Source organism: Cupressus sempervirens, chromosome 7, assembly GCF_028749045.1.
Source record: "Cupressus sempervirens isolate cs-2001-9-10 chromosome 7, ASM2874904v1, whole genome shotgun sequence".
Classification (NCBI taxonomy): Eukaryota; Viridiplantae; Streptophyta; class Pinopsida; order Cupressales; family Cupressaceae; genus Cupressus; species Cupressus sempervirens.
Genome location: NC_143124.1, coordinates 824,107,779 through 824,135,070, shown reverse-complemented (window position 1 = coordinate 824,135,070; position 27,292 = coordinate 824,107,779). Strand labels below are relative to the sequence as shown.

Below are 27,292 nucleotides of genomic sequence, written 5' to 3'. Positions count from 1 at the left end.
ATAGGGCACCATCAATTATGTGAGTGATTCAGATGCAACCAAAATTTTTGGGGTCAAAGCCACCAGTTAATATAAGGTTTTTAATCTCCACAAGGTTGACATTGTGGTTGTAAGGGTTGTGGAGAGGGCACTTCTTCATTGTCTTCTTTATCACTGATTAACTTGTACCACAGACTAATAGGCTTCATCTTTGTTGTGGGATCCTATCCCCTATGTGAGTGCTGATGTAGAAGCCAAAGCAGAAAAAATAAGTGAAAACATGTTGAATAAGGTTTCTAATATCAACTTGGTCAACATTATTTATTTAAGGGCTATGGACTGGGAAATTCTTCAATGTCCAATTAGGGGTAGCATTGAATCCTCTTTAACTACTATATGTACAACCCTAGGAGGAAATAGGTTGTTGGCTTGTTCTTTTGGCCTTGCACTTTCTTCTTTATGGGTTTTTCTCAGACACAACTCTACATCCATCCCAAGTTTCAAGCAATTTGGGTATTGCTCAACTCTTTCATTTGGAGAGAAGGGTTTTGTCATGATAGCAACACATAAAACATCTCAAGGAAAAATTGAAGATGAAAATTAGTACAAGCATATGGTTGACTTACCTCAAACAAGCGTCACCCTCAGAGCTAATTCAACAGCACATGAACTAGAAATATAGAAGTTGTGGGATGAGAAATAGATATTAAATAGGGTTGCAAAAAAGAACACAATGGATATTTTTACTCTTCATGATGGTCCCCCTTATTCCCATGGAAATTTGCATATTGGGCATGCGTTGAACAAGATACTAAAAGATTTTATCAACAAATATAAGTTGCTTGAAGGGTATAAAGTGCACCATGTGTCTGGTCCCCCTATTTGACACTTACTCCAAAGTATATATGAAGCTGCACAGATTGAAGTATTTGGGGAAATTTTTTTTGAGGGCCACATTTATAGAGGCCAAAAACCAGTTCATTGGAGTCCCTCATCTAGCATGGCTTTGGCTGAGGCTAAGTTGGAGTATCCAGAGGGACACATATCAAGAAGTGTTTATATTATTTTCAAAGTGGTTAATGTAGTAAACACAACTTTTGATTTTCTCAAAGGACTTCTACCTAGTTTGGTTTGGCTATCTGGACTACAACCCTATGGACAATTCCTACAAATTGTAATGTCCCCTTTTTATGTTTCTTGGACACTACATTAACTATTGCAATATTATAGCTAATTCTATTGATTTATGAATGCTTAACAATGAAGGTATATATGATTGGTAATTCCAAATGCTAATATGGATAAAATGAACTAATGAATTAATAAACAAGTGTGGGTGTAATATCCAATTAATGCAACATGTGTATAATGAGCAATGCAATGACAATGAATTATGTAATGGAGATGGGAATAACATATATATATTTATATATATGTATATATATTTAGAACTATAATTTCAATGCCACAATGGAATACAATGAATCTAACAAGGATGTGACTGCAATAGAATCTAGTAGTTTGAATAATTATATGTGACTGTCTCTGACTTAGCAATTATGGAATATACATGTACCTTGCTAACTGTCTTTGATAGGCAATGTAATATATGTTGTTGTGTCAGGATAGTTGAATGACAGAGTCATCTCTGATATTCTTTAATATGAATTATGCAATCTACTAATTTGGATTCATCTCGGATATGAAAAAATGAATATGCTTTGAATATGGTGCCATCTTTGATTTGTTGTATTAATGCTTGCACTTTAATAAATAAGGTTGCAATAGCAACATAAATTCTTAGCTAGTGGAATCCACAAGAGAATATTTTTTTTATAAAATCAATTCTCATACCCCCTTCTCATAGTTGATCGACTTGGATATTTGTAAATGATGAAGGGATACAATGAAAAGTTGTCACCCTTATTTATCAATGGCTTGTCATTTATTATGTTTTAAGAAAAATTGATAATGAGAATTGGCTAAGGGAGTAACACAATAACATAATTCTTATGATTATTATTGATTGGGACAACCTTAATCTAAAATATACTTATATGAATTCATAGCAAGTGTCTAGTAATGATATTATCATGTAATGTATAATGACATTGGTCCTAAGGCATTTATTGTCACTATCTGAATGTTCTTGTAATGTCAATGTTGTCATTTTTGAAACTTTGTATCTTCCCATAGTCTTATCAAATGCTGTTGTCAACAGTTTAGAGATATTATCTTGCCATTAAGTCATTAGCTGATAGAGATGAGCTCTTTGGATAATGATTAACTCTTTGTAAATATGAGATATTGGTATGACTAACCAAAACTAATGATGAGACCATTCCCGTATTGGCAATAGACTTAGATCATTATCAATTGTGGATGGTGTAATAATCAATACACTTTTAAACTCTATTTGGTTAGGGATATTACACAAATTATGTTGTTGTAGTCAATGGTCAAATTCTTTATGTGATGGTCTAGGTAAGAACAAAATCATATGTAGATATTGCTACAGAAGGTGTTAAAAAGCCTATTTTTGAAAGTAGCCAACATATTGTTGTTGCAAAAGATTTAGTTAGTACTCTACGATTGAAGTGGGAGGTGTGTGCTAAAATGTTGTCACACTTCTATGAATCATTACATGTAAGAAAACTCAAGAATGAGCCCTCACAAATCGATCCATAGCCCTCTACTCATAGAGTGCAAGGGTTTGTAATGGAGGCCCTCAATTTGACCTATTTTTGTGCAAATACAAGTACACCATGAGATGAGAGATTCAAAGAGGAAAAGCAAGAATGCTAGTCTCCATGATCTTCAAATATGCATGAAAATAAGATCTATTCTATGAAAGCAAAATCTAATCTATAAATGCAAGATCTAAGCTAAAAGCCCATGATGGGTGCAAGAGAGAAAAAGATAAGAAAATAGAAGTTCTCCACAAAAAGCTTTTGTATTCAAACTCCTTCAAAAATTGGTCTTCAAACCTGTAGCATAACGATAACATAATCATGGGTGTCTAACATGAAGAGAGGGCTCTCCCTTATAAAGGAAATTATGGAAGTGAGAGGCTTCTCACAACCAATATGGGATAATAGAGCTTGATCCATGTGAGACAAAAATTTCACCAATGAGAAAAGAGGAGTGGTTGAGAAGAAAGTGGTGATCCATGTGAGACAAGATTCCACCAATTAGAAAAGAGGAGTGGTTGAGGAAAAGTGGAAAGATAAATCCCACTTAGATCACATTTTTAAGTGTAGAGAAATTAAATAAAAAGAATTTATTTTATTTCCTTTTTTCATCAAAAGAGATATTTAAGTGGGATTTTTATTTAATTAAAAGGGAGCAAGTTCTTTTTAATTAAATAGAAGATATTTAATTAAATTAAAAGAGAGGTTTTTCTCTTAATTAATTAAATGTGGATGAACTGTTTAATTAAAAGAGAGGTTTTCTTTTAATTAAATGGGGATTTTATTTTATTTAATTAAAAGAGAAGATTTTCTTTTAATTAAATAAGACTTGGAATAAAATGATCAATCTTAGAAATGAAATAAATTGAATTTGATCAAGGAAATTGATTTGAATATATTACAAACCATTGATTCAGAAAATTTGATAAACTGATAAATTGAATAATGGGGACCCATAGTCTAGGCGACCATTTTTGGGTGCATACATTTGCCCCTCTTTGACTAATGTGTGATCGATTCGGGAACACATGTAGTCAAAGAAAGAAATTGAAGTGTGAGGTCAATTTGGGATCACAAAACAACCCAGATGTGTGGTCAACTTGGGAACACATCAGGACAAAGAATACAAATAAATTTTAACTTGAAAAAGTCGAGGATAAAATTGATAAAACTGAATCAAGGATTGAAATTGATAATTACTGCCCCCTCGTGATTGAAATCGAAATGAGATAGAGGAGAAACAAAAAATTGATAAATTTGATCAAATCGAACAAAAGATAAAGTTCTTGATGTAAGATGAAAGATATAAGAATCATAGAACCAAGGTAGATCATCAAGCATGAAATATTATGCCCCAAAGGTGATTTAGAAGAAAAGAAGTGGGGAAAAAGAATATGCAAGATAGAAGTTTGAAACATGTGGAAAGAAATAGAAATAAGAAAAGAAAATGCTCCAAAAATCAATCAACTGTTTAAGATAGAAATTTCGATTGAGATCAGGAAAGAAAATAAGGAAATGAAGATCAAAATGTGACCACAATTGATTAAATGTCCACAATAAAGATGAAAGGAGAACCCTCTCAAACTCATAATGCAGCCTAAAAATGCAAACTAACATGAAGTCTAATAATGCAAACTACATGAAATGCAATTGTGTACTTGCAAAAGGGAAATTGTAACATAGGATTTTGTGTTCATCATTCATTAGAGAATGTAAAAGAACTTATTTTCATCATTGGGCAATTATTAATGGACATCAAAAAATCACACAATCGTCACTAGTCACAAGCGCAACTATGAAGATATGAATGTAATTAATATCGGATTGGAATGTGGAAAGATTCTAACATAAGCATCAAAGACATAAAGATCAAGATGACTTCGATGTTAGCTTACCCAATTTAATGTAGCAAAACCATGCTCGCATCAAGGCATAGATGCCAAGATGACCATAAGAATGGTTGTGCAAAAACAATGAAGGATGATACCTCAAATTTCCTAAGTGTTTCAAGGGGACAACAAGAGACACTCTAGAGTTTCAAGACCACACCCACAAGCAAAAAACAAATAAAAACATGTCCCATGCCCCAAGTCTTCTAGCAATGCATCATGGAGAGACTTATCAGACAAAGACACTCAACAAAAATCAATAACAGTTAGTACACAGAGAAAAAAAAATCATGACATAAGTCAAGCATTAAGTGTTGCATTTAAAAATTTAAGTGTGTTAACTGATACTGAGTTCTGAGGACAAGGATCAAATGCTTGCAAGAAGGTAAGATCACATGATGATACTAGGTAAGACCAAACCAATAAGTGTTGAAAAACACTTGATGTCAATGGGTGTTGAAAAACACCATTTGCGAGGTGTCCTAAAGACTCACAAATCTAAGAAACCAAAGCTAACATAGTTATGCCCCCTAGACAAAGACCAATTCCAAACCAAGGTAACAAGGACAAGGCATCGTGGAGAAAGGCTAAGTGTCAAGGACATGTGCTAAGAAACAGGGGTGCAAAGGCCTCAAGTAGCGCCCGTTTCCAAGTTTTCACCACTTGGATTTTTTTATTTTTATTTTTATTTTTTTTATGTTTTATTATTATTATTATTATTTTTTTAATTATTTACTCTAGATCAACATAGATGCATATCCTTGAATCCTTTTCATCCACCCACTCACCTAAACCAGTCATATCATCCTTCTTCTTCCACAAGTCCTAATTCTTTTGGAAGTAACTTGAATGTTCAATACAAGAAAAAGAAGCAATTCAGGAATCCATATAAAAAAGAAGACCACCATGTCTCTTCTAATCGACATGGGGGCATTAAGTCAAAAGAGATATCTAAGAAAAAAATTACAAGACAAGTATGGGTTCCAAAATCCATCATTGAAGATATTATCTCTAAATCATCAAAAAGAAATGAAAAGAAGCCTAAGGCTATATGGATTCCAAAATATCTCTTGAGAGAGTCTAATGTTGAACAACAATTAAATTTGACATTCAAGCTTCCAAAAAATTCTGCTTCATCTTCTTCCAAAAGCATTCTTCCATTCCATGGGCCTAATTACTATGTGTGTACAGATGTCAATTCTCCAAAAGAAAATCTATCCAAGAATAATCAAAAAGCACAAGGTGGTACACTTAACGCTTTAACTAATGCAAGGAGAGTCCAAAGATGTGGAACACTTAACCCCTCACACAAGCCAAAACGAGTCCACAACTCAAAGATTAGTGAGTTCTAGAAAGCACAAGAGGGTTTCCAAGTGGAGCACTTAACGCTTCTATCCTGTAGACCCCTCCCCTTTAATGTGGTGCTAATCTTGCAACCACGGGGTGGAATGAGGGGTCGGCGGATTCAGCGAGTCCAATAACCCAATATAGCTATCTAAATCTATCACTAATAATCAAGCTAGCTAAATAAAAATCAATGGAGATTACAACCTAGTATCAATTATGCATGTGTTTGAAAACTAAAAGCATAAGCAAAACACACAAGCTAGACACATGAGAGGTTCATTTTAAGGTTCTAAATCAAAGTGTTATCAGCCAAAGAAGAATACCTGAAGTCCTCACAACGCGCTTAGTAGATCTTACCTATTTTTAACAACTTTAGCACTTTTTTCCAATGAAATCATAACTTGCTGCTATGCTGTTCCAAAGAAATCAGAAAATACAAAAAAATCCAAAATAGTGAGCAGTTAGCAGAAAAAACCAGAAAAACACGAAAATCCCTGCAAAAAAAATACGAATAACCTAGTCAACATGATTAGACCTTTTTTTTGCTATGATTTTGAACTCAAAAATAGAAATGAAAAGAAGAGAACCCTACTAAAAACTAAAGATCTTTCCAAAAATGTAAGAAATTCAAAAAAATTTCTTCATTTGTGCCCTAGGGACCCAATTTTTCAAAATAGGCCAGATTCATCAAATCGAGTTTTTGATCCTTAATACGGCCTCAAAATTCAAAACACAAAGAAAGAACCCCCCTTAGAATTCAAAAATCTTTCTAAAAATGTAAATTTTTTCAAAAAATACGCTGATTTGCGATCAGAAATGGCTTTTTATGAAAAATAAAGAGAAATTCATAACTCGCACAAATCATGTCAAAATTCTCTAAACATTGAACTGGGATATGCTGGGCACATACCCAACCCACAAAAAAAAATTTAGAACCAAACTCTAAGTGGTTTAAAAGATATGATTGAATCTTTAAATCAACTAGATTTTTTACCTGCAAACCAATCTATATATGGGTTGGCCTTAAAACCAAAGTGAAAAATTTACAAAAGCACTTGATTAGATCCAATATGCTGCTGTAAAAAACCAAAGATAAAAAATAAAAGCAAATGGAGCTAGAAACTTGATTCAAGCCCCACGGTGAGCGCCAAAAATGTGTGCTAAAATGTTGTCACACTTCTATGAATCATTGCATGTAAGAAAACTCAAGAATGAGCTCTCACAAATCGATCCATAGCTCTCTACTCATAGAGTGCAAGGGTTTGCAATGGAGGCCCTCAGTTTGACCTATTTTTGTGCCCATGCAAGTACACCATGAGATGAGAGATTCAAAAAGGAAAAGCAAGAATGCTAGTCTCCATGATCTTCAAATATGCATGAAAATAAGATCTATTCTATGAAAGCAAAATCTAATCTATAAATGCAAGATCTAAGCTAAAAGCCCATGATGGGTGCAAGAGAGAAAAAGATAAGAAAATAGAAGTTCTCCACAAAAAGCTTTTGAATTCAAACTCCTTCAAAAATTGGTCTTCAAACCTGCAGCATAACGATAACATAATCATGGGTGTCTAACATGAAGAGAGGGCTCTCCCTTATAAAGGAAATTATGGAAGTGAGAGGCTTCTCACAACCAATATGGGATAATAGAGCTTGATCCATGTGAGACAAAAATTTCACCAATGAGAAAAGAGGAGTGGTTGAGAAGAAAGTGGTGATCCATGTGAGACAAGATTCCACCAATTAGAAAAGAGGAGTGGTTGAGGAAAAGTGGAAAGATAAATCCCACTTAGATCACATTTTTAAGTGTAGAGAAATTAAATAAAAAGAATTTATTTTATTTCCTTTTTTCATCAAAAGAGATATTTAAGTGGGATTTTTATTTAATTAAAAGGGAGCAAGTTCTTTTTAATTAAATAGAAGATATTTAATTAAATTAAAAGAGAGGTTTTTCTCTTAATTAATTAAATGTGGATGAACTGTTTAATTAAAAGAGAGGTTTTCTCTTAATTAAATGGGGATTTTATTTTATTTAATTAAAAGAGAAGATTTTCTTTTAATTAAATAAGACTTGGAATAAAATGAACAATTTTAGAAATGAAATAAATTGAATTTGATCAAGGAAATTGATTTGAATATATTACAAACCATTGATTCAGAAAATTTGATAAACTGATAAATTGAATAATGGGGGCCCATAGTCTAGGCGACCATTTTTGGGTGCATATAGGAGGTACTTAAGCTTGATGTGTAGGGAACATTTTGTTGTTCAGATCTTTAAAATTGTAGTTATATCCATCCCTTAGAAAATAGGGAATGCCCTGTTGTTGTGGGTGGAGATTACATAATGACAGAATCTAGAACAGGGTTGGTTCATACTGCTCCAAGCCATGGCAAAGAAGATTTTTTGATTGGCATGAAATATAAGCTTCTAATATCATTTCCTGTAGATGATAATGGAAAGTTTACTAAAGAAAGTGGGGAGTTTGCTGGTTTGGATGTCTTGGGTGATGAAAATGTGGCAAATGTTAAGAGCTTAGATGAACACTCATGTCTTATCATGGAAGAAGTGTACAAACATAAATATCCTTATGATTGGAGGACAAAAAATCCTACAATATTTAGAGCAACAGAATAGTGGTTTGCCTCTATGGTGGGATTTAGGCAAGTTATTTTGGATGCTATCAAGAATGTGAAATGGGTTCCTCCATAGGCTGAGAACTAGATAATATCCATGATAGTTAGCCAATCTCTTGAACTATAGCAATGCATCTATTTGTTTCAAAAAACAATGGTACCCTAATTGAACCAAAGTATTTACAACACCTTAGACTAACAAGGAAAAAGAAATGTCAATATGAGAATTGGTAACAATCATCAATGCATTTAGCATTGAGATTAAATATATTTAAAATGCACAGAATGAATTTCAACTTGAATAAATTTCTAAATTGCCTCTTGTTGGTTGTTTGCTACACTCTCGTAGATCAAGTCAATTTTTTTCTATAGAATAATAATATGCTGAAGACACATTATTTCTATAGTAGCAAGTTGTTGTGAAGTTTGGGGTTGAGGACAACTCTCATTACTTGCAATCAAAAGAAATGCACTATCCATAATAGTAGCATTAGCATGGTATCCATAAGAATATCATGACCCTACAATAAAGTAATTCAAAAGATGTAAATCAATTCATTATTGAAAAAACATTATTTATTATCTAAGTTGAAAAACTATAATCGACTAAAAATAATGACATATCATAAAAGCTTCATGCATGCATTTTCAAATCCAGGGACATCACACAAAGGACTATCTTCCTTTCCAGTACCATATGCACTACAATGTAAATAGAATGATGTTAGTTGTTTACCATGCTCCAAACCAAAGAGAAAAGCATCATTCCACTTTCATAAACCTTTCAATCATCCATTATGAATAAGAAATAGTACTTATCCAAACCATCCTTGTTCACAATGTCCTCTATACATATGCATGAGAGCCTAAAGATTTAGTAAGCTTTAGATAGAACCCAAGTAGGAAACAATAACTTATTGGAACACAAAGATGTGTCAAGTTTAGCATACAGTTGACTTACCTCAAACAAGCTTCACCCTCAAAGCCAAATGAAGATGAATATTATAATTTGTATTTCATAAAAAATTAAGAGAACAACTAAAAAAACATTGATAATAAAGGAAATAAGGTATGTTAGTTTGAGCTTCACTTCATTTCAAGAATACTTTAATATTCTCTAGTTAACAAGGCCAACCACATGAAGGTGAAAGCTCATCTGACCTCAACCCGCTTCCCCTAACATCAATCTAAATTCCCCATTAACATCTAATTAAATACTTAATTCATTTCATTCATCCATTTATGAATTATAACATTCAATCAATACAATCACATAACACTCATTAATATGATATAAAATTCATTAATACACAAAACTAATCAAGACTTTATATTATATTATCAGAAGATTTTACAAAATTTTTGCCCTATTCAACTGCAGGCACCAAGGGAAAAAGAATAGGGCAAAGATAACCCCCAGTATAGCCCAGGACTAGAGTCATGTATACATTACAGATGCCCTTTATAAGGGTCTTTAAGAAGGCATACCTCCTTTTATACAAGGGGAGGATTTCTAATAGAAGAACCTCCAAAAAAAAATACAAGCTTGGATCAAAATCTGTCTTAGCCAGATTCCCTTCCCAACATATTGGGGATTACAAATAATAGTGGCTAAGAGGGTTACAAATATTAATGTTGGAGGAAATTGGAGTGACAAAATTTTGAGGAGATCTCTAGTTTGATTAAAGAAATGGTGGACACTAGAGGTAAATGTTGCAATCCTTGAATAACCTACAATAAAAAAACAATATTCCATTGTAATGAAAAGAAAGGGGGTAAGGGATTAATAGGTCTTACCCACCTAAATCAAATATTTGACAAGTCACTTGTTCTCAAAATAGGAATCTGTAAAACTATTTAGCACCTTACACTTCTAGCTATGGTCACAAATAGAAATAGAGATATACATAGGAGAGCGTATGAATGATTGAGATTTGCATATGTATACATATACATGTATATATACTTATGGGAGATAGTTTGTATATATATATATATATATATATATATATATACATACATACATATATACATATATGGAAATATACATTTAAACATATATATCTACATAAATACAATTATATATATAAATATACATTTATACATACATATATACATATATAAATCTCTCTCTCTCTCTCTCTCTCTCTCTCTCTCTATATATATATATATATATATATATATATATATATACATCTTTGCAATGCTAAGGAGAATAATAATATATATTAGAGATTAACTTGCACTAGTGATCAACAGCGACAGATGGAAGAAAAGAAGGAACAAAAATTTATTATTCTCCTTAGCATTACAAAGATGTAAAACAATGAGTTCAATATCAAGTGTTGTCAAATTAATGGACGGTCATATGCTGAGTCATTTCCAGTAAGCATAAATCAACATAGAATCTATACAAAAGTACGAAGGAACAAGCACAAAATTGACTTACCTCAGACAAGCTTCACCCTGAGAGCCAATTCAACATCATGTAAACCAAAAATATCAAAGTTGTTGGATGAGAAACATATATTAAATAGGATTGCAAACAAGAACACGAGGGATATTTTTACTCTTCACGATGGTCCCCCTTATGCTAATAGAGATTTGCATATTGGGCATGCCTTGAACAAGATACTGAAAGATTTGATCAACTGATATATGCTACTTGAAGGGTATAAGGTGCACTATGTGCCTGGTTGGGATTGCCATGGGCTGCCCATTAAGCTCAAAGTTCTGCAGTCCATAGACCAAGAGGGAAAGAAAGAGCTCACACCATTGAAACTAAGAAAGAAAGTTGTTCAATTTGACAAGAAAATTGTGTGTTTATATATGTTTAAACACATATATAACATGTGTGTTTATATTCAAGAAAATGTAATTGGCAGGTATAAAGATAAATCACAAAACCTTTGCTAGCATTATTGATATTTGTGCCAAAACAAGAGATTTGGAATAAGCCATGGACATGCATTAAATCATAAAGAATTTTTTTCAGATGTTGTAGTCATGATTTCCATGGTAGACATGTTTGAAAAATGGAAGCATAGACAAGGCATGTGATTTTTTTGACAGAATTCATGAACAAAGTGTGGTCATGGCATTCCAAGATTTCTAGAAATGCATCAAAATAGATTTGATGAGATTATATATATGTTTAAGTTGTGATTGTCCTGGTAGACATGCATGCAAAATTAACAATATCAGATTTCCACAATTCATTTGTAATGCAAGTTTGTTTTGGATTTGACTATGTGTGTTTTTAGCATCATCATTTCAGATCACTCTCTATAATCCATCATCAAGATGAGAGAGTGCAGGATGCATGCCAAATGTCAAATCATAGGCAAGGCATGTGAACTGTTATTGTTGTAATTAGAGAAGTTAAAATAAAAATAAAAAATTGTTATTTTTTTTAGGATCACTGCTGATAGATGTTGGTTTGTCAACTAATGTGCATAAAATATTTATATTCTTCCAAAAAACATGGCTCCATAGGCACATGACTCTATGTGCCCAAAGGCCATGTAGATTCATGACCCTACATGGTCATGACTAATCAAACTATCTTAAACATCGACAATAACTAATATGCTTCTTCATTAATATGCCCGATACAATAAGAAAACTTGGCAACTATGCACAACAAGTTATATGCTAAAAGGAAATCATTTAGGAGATATAGAATATGGGGAGAGTGGGACAATCCCTATTTAACACTTGCTCCAGAGTATGAAGCTGCACAAATTGAAGGATTTGTGCAAATGTTTTTTTAGAACCACATTTATAGAGGCTGGAAATTGATTCATTGGGGTCCCTCATCTGGCATAGCTTTGGCTGAGGCTGAGTTGGAGTATCTAGAGGGACACATATCAAGAAGTGTTTATGCTATTTTCAAGGTGGTTAACATAGTAGACACAACTGTAGATTTTCTCAAAGGACTTCTACCAAGTTTGGATTTGGCAAAACAAATGCATTCCAAATAGATGATCTTGGTGGCCATAAACTATAGAGTGGTTGATTCTTAACTCTTTTCTCCTCTCTTGTTGACCCTATGCCAAACTCTCACGTGCTATAGTTGTGCACATGAAAACAAATGAACACTACCTTTCCCTTTTTTATTATCACATAATATGTTTGGAAGGTCAAAATTTTGACTATCAATTTAACCATGGTCAAGATTTTGATGATATCAACCCAAATAGGACTTTGGTTGAAAATTTTGGTCGAAAATGGGGACCTAATGTACTAGTGTAGTTCAACACAACCTCTCATACATGCCACATGTAAGGCAGTTTGCCCCTCAGCATTGCAACCCTCTAGAAGAGCTTCAATTGAGCTTCCACTCTTTCCAGAGGAAGCTCTTGATAATAAATCTCTAAAATATAAAGGGTATTATAACTTAACAAATAGATTGAAGATGAATTATACTATTTAAATAAGTATTTTGCAATAATTTTAATCACCTAACCTCTTTGACATCCCCTTCTGAGACCATGTGATGAAGAGCATTTGGGGTATCTTGTGCAAAGTCTAGGATAGATGAAGGAGATGGCTCTATACTAGTAGCCTTAGAATCCTTGGATAGATAACTGCCACAAACAACCATGCTCCCCCTTAGTTAGGAATGCCTGATAACATACTCTCCATATTTCAAGAATAACCATAAACCATACATATACATTTTCACTAACAAATGACAAAATCTACTTCCAACTTAAATCTTTACATACACAAAAGATGAAAATACAAAAACCTTAATGACCTAAGATTTTTAATGATCATATTAATGGAAGAGATATCTACATTATGTTATCTATATTATATAAAGGTATAGCTGATCCAACTTCATTTTGACAAAGCTACCATAAATGATTGTGTTCATTTCATGTGATTTTGCAAATTTTATTTCTACTCTTAAAGAAAAAGAGGAAAATAGCAATAAGTGGAACTTAGTACCATGTTCAAGAAACAAGCACCTTAAGTGTACAAAATAATTTCATTATGCAACCATTACCAAAGGAAAAATATAATAATTAAATCCAAAGAAGTTTTCTTCAAAGTTAAAATGAAAAGTTATCTTACTTCTCTAGGCTTGCAAGAGGAGTAAGGGGGATCTCTTGCAAATGATGCAGAAAAATAGAAAACATAGCATTACAAGTAGGCCTTTTTGAAGGTTTGAACTATAGAAATTCATTAATAATCCTCCACAACTCTCTTGGGATGCCCACAACAACTACACTGGCATATTGTGGCGGTTGCCTCCATGCCTTGATAACAGCCTTGTAGATCTCTTCTGAACTTAATCCTACCCACCTGCAAAAAGAACCTAGTCAGTCATGCAACACAATTCTCCTAAGTCAAGGCCACTATAGTCAATATGAAAAGTAGTTGAAAATTAAGACCTAAAACAATGAATGACTAAAAAAATAATGCAATAGCTTATAGAATTGCTCCAGTGCACATTTCAACCAATGTGCAACCAAAACTCTAGGCATCAGACTCTGCAGAAATCCCACTTCCATCACCCCAAAAGATGTTCAAAGATGATTTTTTTAGTGGTTCCCATGCTTCAGGGGTTGTATAGTGAGGATCCAACATAGTACAGTCAACACATGAATGTGTCCTTGCAGTTTCATCCTCTGACAATAAACAAGCCATTCTACATTAAGGTTTCTTAAGAATTTATGGTATACCAAAATCAGAAACAATTGCCCATCCTTTTGCATCCAAAAGAAGATTAGATGGTTTCAAATTCATTCATGCCACACTAGATGCATGAAGTTCTATAACACCATGAGAAATATCTACACCATATCTACATAAGAGTAAATAAGATTAATAAATTAATATTAACCAAAGGAAAAAGTAAAAGATCTATTTACAAAGCAATCTGTAAAACCATCTTTCTAACTTCCACAACCACCTTATTAGACAAATTCATCCATGAAATTTTACTAAAACTACAATTTAAACGACCAATCACTAAAAATTTATAGACAAACTTAAAGTATTAGAACATTTCAAGCTAGCAATGAAAAGTAGGGCAAAAGAAGCAATTAGAGGATTTTATTCCTCTTAACATATTCTATTTTCTAAATATTGTCAACCAAGAGAAGTAAGATGACAGTGCCCCAGCAAAAGATGTAGTTTGCAATATTTCCTAATAAAAGCAAGTATACTTTTCTGTTGAGAGTTTATTTCCTAATTATTCGGCTAGTCATTTCTTATGCATTATAATTGGTACTTTCCCATTGGTTGCCATCTAGTATATACTGACAAGTGGTCATCTTAACTACCATTGGCCTACTATGTATTGAATCATTGATTCATAGTTTAGGACTCATGGCCAACTAGTAGACTAACAAATGAATATTGCAATCATTGCATATGAGTTAATAATAAAGAATGTAAAAGATTGATAATGGTGTATCTTTCAAGTACTACTATAAGAGTATAATTGAATTGTTTTTGTAATTCCATTTGCTTCAGTAGTTGGTAGAGTTAGGCAATAAAAATTTGGTGTCCTTGCTGATATGAATCCTAAGAAATATCAAAAACATGAAGCATGGAGATGTAATGAGTCGAACTTTATAAGAATCAAAAGCAATTGAAACCAAATAAAAGCAATACACAACTATAGATGATCTAACACAAGACATGGTTTACTTGTGGGAAGTGTCTATAAACTCATACATAAAATCATACATTGGAACAAACACTCTCCAAAAGAGGTTCCAAATAGTGCCATGCAAGTAACCTAACAATAACCATGAAGTTGGGAATCTCCTATTGCAATAGCAAAACACATAGTTACACCACCCTAGAGGATGGGAGGATGGAGGGGCCACAATTTTAGGACAATAGGGATGGGAGGGGGGACGGGGTGTATATACTATATACTATACATGTGGCACTTAAAATGCTAGTTATGAAAAGATATATAACAATATAAGACATAAAGATGTAAAATACTAATTTATTATAATTTAGAGACTTGAACATTGCATTGAACATAAAAGCAAAACACTGAACAATAAAATAAAAATTTGAAATACTTGAATTAGCAAATGGAAGAGTTCTAACTAATATTATATAAAATTAAATAATAATGGATATACTCATAGATATCAAAACTATGAGTATCTCATCATAGAGATGATTACTCTCAACAACATGATATGAAATTCAATATGACCAATAGAATACTAAAAAAATATTCTACTTTTTGTAAACAAACTTAATTTTGTTTGAAGGGAACAAGGAACCTGTTCCCACCCCCACTTTTTCACCACCTTCCATAGTTTGTTAAAACTCATCCTTCACAACATAGCATCTATTTTTACTTCCCTTGAATCCCTCAAAAGGGCAAGTCATAAAATTGCTTCTTTTGCTCTTGAGAGCACTTTTAATATTGACTACTCCTAGTCGAGCACTACATAACTCGCTTAGGGCTTTGTCAAATAAATATATGCACTTGTTTACTGGGCCCCTACTTTTGTAGTCTTACAATTTAGGGTCTATTGTCTTTGAATCTAGAGAACCATGGTTTTACTATGGTGGAAACAAGAACTACAACCCATTTTCCATTAAACACCCTATGCTAGAGCTGGTAGTGCACAATCAAGTTTGGAAGAATTAAATAAAAAACTCACACAAACTAAAAGAACTAAATCTAATACATATACAACAGAGACAAAAAAAGTACAAACTATTCCATCCAACAAGATCACAACCACATTGCTATTTTCTTCCAAACAAGGCAAAAACTAGTAACTGTTATCGTAGAATCATGCACAGTCTAGTGCAACTGTACTGTGGCCATACAATAATGAATGTCAAAACTTGGTTACGGTTTCTCAAGACTTAAATAGCCTTCATCAAGGTTGGTGTGCTGTGTTAGGGCCTTTTTAATCACCTAACTTAGTGCAAACCTTTACAAAGGAAAAGTTGCTTATATGTAACTGTGATCCAAACTCAAAAGTCAAGAACAACATTTCCAAAAACAAAATATAGATATCAAACATGGCATTTCAAACTAGAAAAGGAAACTCCAAAGTAACTAACCTTAATATAGAGTACCATTTCTCTGCAAGGCTACCATGATAGGCAAAGAATGATCCTTTTGTGGCCCTATAGTGCTCATAGTATTCCTCCCTTTCAAAGTCATATAAAATTGCAAATTGGTAATGGGAATGTGGCATTTGTAGATTAAACTCATCCTTGAGTATATTGAACTACAACCTATTAGTGAACAAAAAAAATCTGAGAACATTGTATGGAAGCCATAAATCTTTAACAAACTCTTCCCTCAAACCCTCATGGGCATCGGATTTATCAATTGTCAAAAAAAATTTCTCCAACCCCTTTAAGGGAAAATAATTGATTACATTTAGGAACATTTTTGAAAGCTTCCTCATGATTACTAGCAATATCACATCATATAAACTGATTTATATCCAACACAAAGTCACTAGTATACATTGTAAACCTTGGGATTGTCTTAGTTGATCACACGTTGCCAAATTGTTTAGAATTTAAGATTTCCTTGGTCAAGATAGAATAGGATGCTTGGTATTTTACTCTACATGTTGGAGTGGTCATAAAACATAGACAAGCAGTAATCAAAATTTCCCAATAAGGATTTGTTGACATGTTGAAAGAGATGCAATTAGAGTACTGAAAATCAATACATGCAATGTTTGTATATTCAAACACCTCCCTCTTACAACCCTCCAATTATAGTTGTGCTTTTTCTAGGCACAAAATAATAATGCAAAGGCATGATGTTGGTGCTCTACTAGAAGTAGAAGTGGTGCCCATGGTGGTGGTAGATGTTTTTGGATACATGGGCCACAAACAGAGCCTATTATGCTTTGAAGTACATCTTCATCTGATTCAAGGTTGAGTAGAGCACCTTGAGAAGTAGCTATGGATGCTACCATAGTTTTGTTGGAAAAATAGATGGTGTAACTAAGAGGGTGGGGGGTGAATCAGTTACTCCAAAAAAAAATCTATAGGTCCCTTAGATGTCTTATAAACTTAGTTATTGCTATCACTCGGTAGCCACATAGAAAAATGTTGTAACTCGGTAGATGTATGTTAACTTCTTAAGCATTCACAAAGATTTAACATGCATGCATAAAAGAAATAACATCTACACAAGAGACACCAGATTTAACGTGGAAATCCAATATGGGAAAAACCACTGAGTAACTAGCTATGGATTTTTACTCTTCTGAAGTGAGCCCTATTAGGAGCCAACCCTGTTAAAGGTTACAAAACACACTGTTAGGTGTGACCTTGTTAAAGGATTTGATCACCCTACTAGGAGTGGCCTTGCTAGAGGACTTTAGAATAATTCAATAGAACTATCCACCTTGTTAGAGGATTTACAAAAATGCCTCTTAAACTAACTCAATTAAGAGATTTAGAAATCACTCCTACAATTGTGAGAAAGTAACAATGAGTGACCTGAATGAGATGCAACTAAACTTTGCTGATACAAATCTCTATTTTGCTTCACTAGATCCTCTCTTGATTGAATACAACTTTTTTGTTCCTCAAGGATTTCCTTCTTCAAAATTTTCTCACACTTTCCTCTTTACACAATCAACTCACTTGCATGCTCGCTCATTACAACTTAGAACTTACAGATTTACCTTCTATTTATACCATACAAATTTTTAGGTCGACTCATTTACAAGTTACAATTACCAATAATCATTACATCAGTTCGCTACAAACATTACATGAAACAATTAAACTTTATTTCCCAAAATAATGAAATCCTTCATTGTCCGACCTTGCTTGGTAAATAGTGCTTCAGAAATGATTTCCAGTGTTAACCAACTGATGCTCGATAAACACTGTGATTTCTATAAAATCCTTTGGAGACTGAGTGAACTTGGTAAACACTTTCTTTCCTTTGTTGACCTTGTGACCTCGGTAGAAATTGACTTCTGTCACAGAAGCTTTTGACACCCAAGTAAGCTTGGTTGGAACAATCTCCACAGTGTAATTATTAGGAATGCTTTACTATTGCAAGAATATCCCAAAAATATTCCTTCATCACCTTTCACATCAAATTTACCTTTTCTATATTTTTTCAAAATATAACATTTACTTCCAAATACTTTTAGGTAACTTACATTGGGTTTATAGCCATACCATAACTCATTAGGGGTTTTGAAAGAGTCCTTCTTTACCTGTACTCAGTTCAAGGTATGAACTGCAGTGCTGATAGCTTCCTCCCAGTATTTGATAGCAATGTACTTTTCAATCATTAAAGTTTTTGCATAGTCCATGATAGATCTGTTCCTTCTTTCAGCTATTCCATTTTTCTCAGGAGTTCTAGGGACTAATACCTATCTTTTGATTCCCCATTCAATGAAAAATTTACTAAACTCATGGGAGATAAATTCACCACCTTTTTCTAACCTCGACAATTTTAGTCTTTTCCCTATTTTGTTCTCTAATCTTGCCAAATACCATTTGAACTTCTCAAATGATTTTGATTTCTCTCTTAGATACATGACATTCATCATTCTAGAGTAATGATCGACAAAAAGAATGAAAAACTTTTCTCTAGTGTAGCTCTCAATTCCAATAGGTCCACACAAATCAGTATGCAAAATTTCCAAAACTTCTTCAAACCGATAGTTCTTACTTTTAAAGCTAGTCTTTCCCATCTTTCCAATCTAACAATTCTTGCATAGACCAACATCAAGTTTCTTTATACTAGGAATGCCTCTTACTTTCCTGAATTTTTTTATTTTCACTAGATTATCAAAGTTCACATGACATGACCTTCTATGCCATAACCAACTTTCTTCAAATTGAGCAATAAAGCATGAACATCCACCAAGTTCAAGATAAAAAAAGTTACCTTTTGTTTGTATGCCTAATCCAAACAGCTTTCCTTTGCCATCCAACAATCTTACTTTTCCATGCATGAATTCCACTTTGAATCCATTATTGATTAGTTGTGCCACACTCAACAGATTTTGTTTTAGTCCTTCAACCCAATAGGCATTATCACATACAAGCTCTTTGGTTAGCGAGATTCTTCCTCTTCATTTTATGCAACAAGGTTCATTATTTCCAAACCTCACACTACCACCACCATAGTCTTCTAAATGTTCAAACTTAGTTTTCTCACCAGTCATATGATGAGAGAAACCACTATCTATGATCCATGTATAATTTTTTCTCACATGAGAGATATAAGTGTCATTTTATCTTCCTCGTCATTATTAGATTCATCTTTCATAGCAATGTAAATAATTCCATCTTCACCATCATTAGAATCATCAGAATCCTTAGCTTGAAACATGTTTTCTTACCTTTGTCCTTGAATTATTTGAAGTCTTTCTTGCCATTACACTTGTGACCTTTCTTCTCATCCTTTTTTTTCTTGCTTTGGCACCTAGTAGCAATATGACCAATGTCCTCACATGAAAAATAGATTAGAGGAACCTTACCTTTGTATTTTCCTTTGCCTCTAGAATATTTCCTTGCTAGTAGAGCTTCAACCACCTCAAGATAACTATAAGAACTCTATTCAGATTCTTTTTCACTTTTTGACTGAGAATCCTTTATATTCTTCCCCTTTTCTTTGAGTGAAGCTTGGCTTCAAATGTTGATTCAATGTTCTTTAAAGTTGGAACATAGTTGTCATAGTTATCTAGCTCAAATCCAGTCAATCTTCCTACTATGGCTTCTAAATTTATCTTATGATTTGCTTCACATCTTCTTTCTTGAATTTTATAAACTCTAATTGCATAAATGGGAAGTAATGTTCTAAGAACTTTACTTACAACTATTTCCTCCTTAATGTCTCCTCCAGAAGCCTTGATTGCACTGATGACTACTTTGACTCTTTCAACATATTTAGCAATGTTTCCATCCTCTCTCATCCTCATCTGATCAAATATTCTTCTTAGAGTTTCTTCTTTGGCTCTTCTCACATTTTCATCTCTTCCATATATATCTTTTAGCTTGTTCGACATTTCAAAGGTAGTTTTGTAGTCCTCAATATCATCAAATTCTTCATAGCTTAGGGCAGATGCAATATCTATCATCATGTTGTTATGAGTCTTCTTCTTAGTAATGTCATTGACATATAGTGTACCAAAAGGAATTACATATGCTTCATCAAGATATTTCAAACCTATGAGATGCAAGAGCATCCAGAGGTATAAGGGCAATCTTGTGTCACCCAAAAAAAATGTAGCTAGACATAGTTTTTGTTTTAGGAGTTTTCATTTTTGGATACCCATTTGGGTCAAATAAAGGTTCCAACTCTCACAGTTCCATTATTAGTGTTCTGGGTTAGATTATTTAAGCACCTTTAGATACGTGTAAATGTTAGAAAAATAGGAATATGTAATTTAGCCATAATTATGGTGAATCAAAAGGTTTAAATTGGAGGGAGGATTAAAATTGTAATTTAGAACATTTCAGAAAAAGAATCAGGTCAAAAGGCTACATGGTTTGAAAGTTATTACAGATTTTCTGTTTCTAGGGACCTCCTAAGAATGCTTCAAAGTTAGGTTCAAGGCATTAAATGACCTTGTACAAGGAAAAAAAATGGGGGATGAGCAAAGCTCTCCATTGGGCTATAGACCACTCTGAGAGCTTTTTGAAAATGTAAATGGTTCGTCAATTGAAGCTACGGTTCAAAAGTTATGCCTTCCAGAAGTTTGCCTACCATTTCTGGATTCTTCTAATTTTGTACTGACTTCTAAAGTGACTTCTGGAGCCTTCCATTTTGGCAGTGGATGCCAACTAGCACTTCCTAGAATTTATTTCTAATCCTTAACCCTTTGGGGTCTATTTAAGGACATTTTTGGCATTGTAAAAGGCAGTTCGGAGTGGAGTTTCAGAGAAGGTACTGGGAGAAGAAATTATCTCTAGATTTATGCTATTGTAAGCACATAGGGCTTGTTTTGGAGTTTCTTTTCTCTGTACTAAGTGTAATAGAATATTTTCATAGTTAATAAAGTTTTTCCTTTCCTGTTGTGTCCATTTTGTGCTTGGGTTGTGTCCCCATCAAGTGGTATCAAAGTAGGTTTTCCTGAGTGTGTAGACAGAGCACCGACTGTGAGGCAGTTTGCACCAAGACTGTGTGGTTGTGAGTTTGAGTTAAGAAGATGCCTCTATGAAGAGAGCGTGGTAGAAGGGCTAGCGCTATTAATCCTACAAAGGTTAGAGCCCTCCAAAGCCAGGTTCAAGCATTGCAGGAGGAGCTCCGTAGAGGAACAAATGTTGTTGCAGGTGATGAAAGTGAGGACGAAAATGAAGAAGAAGAAATTGGACCAGAAGGGGAAGTTCTAAATTAGGAAGAGGAGAGGCTTTTCAGTGCCATTACTAAGTTTGGAAAAAGACCTACAATTTATGTGGGTGTATTTTTAGGAAATCTTAAATCAGATGAGTTGATCGACTGGATCAATGAACTAGAAGAGTACTTTGAGTATGAGGATATCAGGGATCTAGATAGGGTTAAGTTTGCAAAGGCCATGCCAAAATTTGGTGGAAAGATGTTCAATTGGAAAGAAATAGAAGAGGAAAGGAGAAGATCACAAAGTGGGATCGCATGGTGGACAAACTAAGGAAGTAGTTCATTCCTATTGACTACAAGCTTGATTTTTTTAAGAAGATGCATGGGTTAAAGCAAGTAGGAAAATTAGTACAAGAATATATAGAGTAGTTTTATTGACTTTTGATTAAAGCAGGGCATGTAAAAGCAAATAACGAGAAGGTTGCTTGTTATATCAGTGGGTTACGACCTAACATCTAGGAGGAATTAAGTCTAGTAAGAATGAGCAACGTTGAAGAGGCATACTAGTTTGCCCTACGAGTTGAAGAGAATCTAAATAAAAGGTTTGAAGGGAGACAAAGAGGTTGTGGTCAAGGAGGAAGGGGCAGTGGTAGGTCAACCAGAGGTCGAAATGAGACCCATTAGAAAAATGAAGATGTGGGTACTAACAAGAACCAGAGGAATGAGGATTTCAACCGCTCCCATGATCAAAACTTTGGAGATCAGAGAGGAAGAGGTAGAGGATGTGGACAAGGTTTAGGAAGAGAAGGTTTCCTTGGTACCCATTTCCATTGCAATGAATAAGGTCATCGTGCCTTTGAATGCCCTTAATGACAAGGAAGGACAGATAGGAGAGCTGAGGGCCAAGCTAGGGTTGCTCATGTGGATGAGGATGCACAGTCATCACATTCAAAGGATGTACAAAGAGGAGAGACTTTAGTAAATGAAAGGGTCCTACTAAGTGGTGAGATTGAACTGGGACAAAGGAGGAGTCTATTTCATACCAGATGCAAATGTGAGAATAAATGTTGTGATGTGATCATTGATGGTGGTAGCACTGACAACTTGGTGTCAGAAGAGATGGTCTCTAAGCTGAAGCTCAAGAGGGAGAGACACCCCCAGCCCTACAAGATCTCTTGGGTGAAGGATGATCATAAGGTCCTAGTAAGTGAACAATGTTTAGTGAAGTTCAAAATTGGCAATTATCATGATGAAGTTCTCTGTGATATTATTCCAATGGATGTCTTCCATCTATTGTTGGGAAGACTGTGGCAGTTTGATAGGCATGCAATACATGATGGTCATGCAAACACATACTCTCTAACAAAGGATGGAGTTCACCACAAACTGAAGCCCATGGTAAAGGAAGGTGAAAACGTATCAAATAGTGCTAAGATCTGTCTTGTTGATGGAAGAAAGTTTTTAGATGGCATGAAACATCAGCGTATATGCTATGCTTTGATTCCTAGAAAAGATAAGGAAGGTAGTAGTGAAATACCACTTGAAGTTTCAGATTTATTAAGTGAGTTTAGAGATATCATTTTTCATAATGTTCTAGAAGGATTGCCACTAGTAAGGCAAATCAGTCATCAGATAGATTTAATCCTTGGAGCTAGCTTTCCTAACAAGGCTACTCATAGAATGACTCCTACTAAAATTGAGGAGCTAAATAGATAGGAGCTATTGACAAAGGGTTTGATTCGAGAGAGCTTCAGTCCATGTACAGTACTTGTACTACTGGCACCAAAGAAGGATGGAGAGTGGAGAATGTGTACAGACTCTTGAGCTATAAATAGGATAACCATCAAGTATCGATTTCCTTTACCAAGAATGGATGATCTTATGGATTGCTTGAGTGGAGCTCAATACTTCACAAAGATATATCTCAAGAGTGGCTATCACAAGATATAGATACAAGAAGGAGATGAATGGAAAAATGCCTTCAAGATCAAGGAGGGTCTTTATGAGTGGCTAGTCATGCCCTTTGGATTGATGAATGCCCCAAGTACCTTCATGTGGCTTATGAATGATGTACTTAAGAAGTTCTTGGGAAAATTTATTATTGTCTATTTGGATGATATTTTAATTTTCAGCAAGACTTTGGAAGAATATTTATTGCATATTCGTAGTGTCCTTGAAAGGTTGAGGGAAGAGAAATTGTTAATTAATCTGAAGAAGTGTAGCTTTGCTAAAAAAGAGTTAGTCTATCTGTGGTTTGTTCTATCACCTGAAGGTCTCAAAATAGATCCTGAGAAGGTAAAATCCATCTTGGAATGGCCTACTCCAAGGTCTAATACTAAGGTAAGATCATTTCATGGTCTGGTTAGTTTCTACAGAAAGTTCATTAAGAATTTGAGTGGCATATGTGCACCCCTAACTGACACAATACGAGGGGATAGAAAAGAGTTCAAATGGACTGTAGCAGTTGCGAGAAGTTTTGAATTGCTGAAGAAGAGGGTGATAGAACAACTTGTGTTGGCACTTCCTGATTTTAGCAAGCTGTTCTAGGTGGATTGTGATGCTAGTGGAAATGCTATTGGGGTTTTATTAAGCCAAGAAGGTAAGCCTATTGCATATTTTAGTGAAAAATTGAATGATGTGAAAAAGAAGTATTATGTTTATGATCAAGAGTTCTATACACTAGTTCATGCCTTAAAGAAATGGAGGAATTATTTATTGCTAAAGGAATTTGTTTTATATACTGATCAACAGGCATTATAGTATCTAAATAGCCAAGGTAAATTGAACTAGAGGCATATGAAGTGGGTAGAGTTCTTGCAGAGCTATACATTTGTATTGAAGCATAGAAGTGGAAAATCTAATAGGGTTGCAAATGCATTAAGTAGGAGGCAGTTGTTGCTTATAGTAATGTAGGTTGAAGTAGTTGGGTTTGATGAACTCAAGAATCTATACCCTGAGGATCTTGATTTTGCTAAGGAATGGAAAGCTTATAAAGAACCTGTTGTTGTAGATAGAACTAAGTGGTTAGACTATTTGATTCAAGATGGTATGTTGTTCAAGGGTAGTCAAATGTGCATTCCAAGGAGTTCCATGAGGAAAAATATCATTAAGGAGAAACATAGTGGAGGTATGGCGGGACATTTTTTTCAAGATAAGACCATTTCCATTCTTAGAGAACATTATTTTTGGCCTCAGATTTCACAAGATGTGAAGAAGTTTGTACAGAGTTGTCAGGTTTGTCAAGTGGCCAAGGGATTTAGTCATAATACTGGACTTTATCAACCATTTCCTGTTCCATCAAAGCCATGGGAGGACATAAGTATGGATTTTGTTCTTGGATTGCTAAGGATACAAAGGGGTAATGATTCAATATTTGTGGTGGTTGATAGTTTCTCCAAAATGGCACATTTCATTCCATGCCATAAAACTCATGATGCTATCCATATTGCAGACTTATTTTTCAGAGAGGTGGTAAGACTACATGGCCTCCTAAAGAGTATAGTTTCTGACAGAGACACTAAATTTGAGGTATTTCAGGAGAACATTGTGGAAGAAGTTGAGAATGAACTTGAAATTAAGTTCCATACATCATCCATAGAGTGACAGCTAGACAGAAGTGGTAAACAGAAGTTTGGGCAATTTACTGAGATGTTTAGTTGGGGATATGCCCAAGGGATGGGATTTGATTCTACCACAAGCAGAATTTTCTTACAAGAACTCTATAAATAGGAGTACTAGTAAATCACCATTCCAAATTGTATATGGAAGTAGCCCAAGGACTACACCAGAATTGAGGAAGAGGGAGCAAGGGGAGAAGACAAGTGTTGAAGCAGAAGAGTTTGTTGAATATATCATGTGCCTACACGAGGAGGTCTAGGCACACATTACCAAGATGAATCAACAGTATAAAGCTAGGGATGATCAAAGGAGAAGACATAAGGAGTTCCAAGTAGGGGATCTAGTCATGGTACACTTAAGAAAGGAAAGATTTCTAGTAGGTACTTACAACAAGCTGAAGATGAAGAAATTTGGCCCCTGCAAAATTCTAAAGAAACATGACTTAGGAAATGCATATGAGGTGGAGTTGCTAAATGGAATTCACATTTCTCCTATCTTCAACATTGCAGACATAATAGACTATCATGATGATGGTGCATATGAGGAGCTGAATTTTAGAGCCATGTCCAATTCCTACTTCTAAGAAGGAGGAGATAGAAGAGATTCTGGATAGTCATGTGGGCAAGAGTACTAGAAATAGGCAGTATGAAGAGTATCTAGTTAAGTGGAAAAGGCGACTGATAAAGGATTCAACTTGGATATCAGTAGCTGAGGTTCCCCATTTGAGATTTCCTCTACCATCCATAAAGTGATAGGGTCACTTTTCAATCTACCCTAGGTGTCTGATGCAGGAGTATCGAGAGGTATAAGGGAAAATCCTGTGTCACCCAAAAAAATAGTACCTAGACATAGTTTCTATTTCATGTGTTTTAATTTCTAGATACCCATTTGGGTCAAATAATGGTTCCAACTCTCACAGTTCCACTATCAGTGTTCTAGGTTAGAGTATTTAAGGACCTTGGGATACGTGTAAATGTTAGAAAATAAGGACTATGTAATTGAGCCATAATTATTATGAATCAAAAGGTGTAAATTGGAGGGAGGATTAAAATTGTAATTTAGAACATTCCAGAAAAAGAATCAGGTCAAAAGGCTGCACGGTTTGAAAGTTAACACAATTTTTTGATTTCTGGAGACCTCCTAAGAATGCTTCAAAGTTAGGTTTGAGGCATTAAATGACCTCTTACAAGGCTGAAAAATGGAGGACAAGCTAAGCTCCTCCATAGGGCTATAAAGCACTATGAGAGCTTTCTAAAAATGTAAACAGTTCATCAATTAGAGCTATAGTTCAAAAGTTATGCCTCCCAGAAGTTTGGCTACCATTTCTGGATTCTTCTAATTTTGTACCGACTTCTAAAGTGACTTCTGGAGCCTTCCATTTTGGTGGTGGATGCCAACTAGCACTTTCTAGAATGTATTCCTAATCCTTAACCCTTTGGGGTCTATTTAAGGACATTTCTGGCATTGTAAAAGGCAGTTCGGAGTAAAGTTTGAGAGCAGGTACTGGGAGAAGAAATTATCTCTAGATTTATGCTATTGTAAGCCAATAGGGCTTGTTTTGGAGTTTGGAGGTACTAAGTCTACTAGCATATTTTCATAGTTAATAAATTTACTCCTTTCCTATAGTGTCCATTCTGTGCTTGGGTTGTGTCCCTATCACTATGTCTGTAATGGAAGCCAGATGGAGCCTCATGAGACCTTGCCATGTTGAAAAGTTATCCTTGTTAAGCCTTGGAATTTCCCTCCCTTAAGACATCCTAATCTTTAGCTTAGATTTTTGAAATCCTTCCTAGGAGCACCAAAAGCTCTAATACCAATCGTTGGAAATATAGATGGAGTAACTGAGGAGGGGGGGG

General features: G+C 34.4%; 1 pseudogene; it reads left to right on the top strand.

The window, feature by feature from the left end:
• The first annotated feature begins 313 nt into the window (after positions 1 to 313).
• On the top strand, positions 314 to 8,666 carry LOC149549937 (isoleucine--tRNA ligase, chloroplastic/mitochondrial-like; annotated as a pseudogene).
• Positions 8,667 to 27,292: the final 18,626 nt, after the last annotated feature.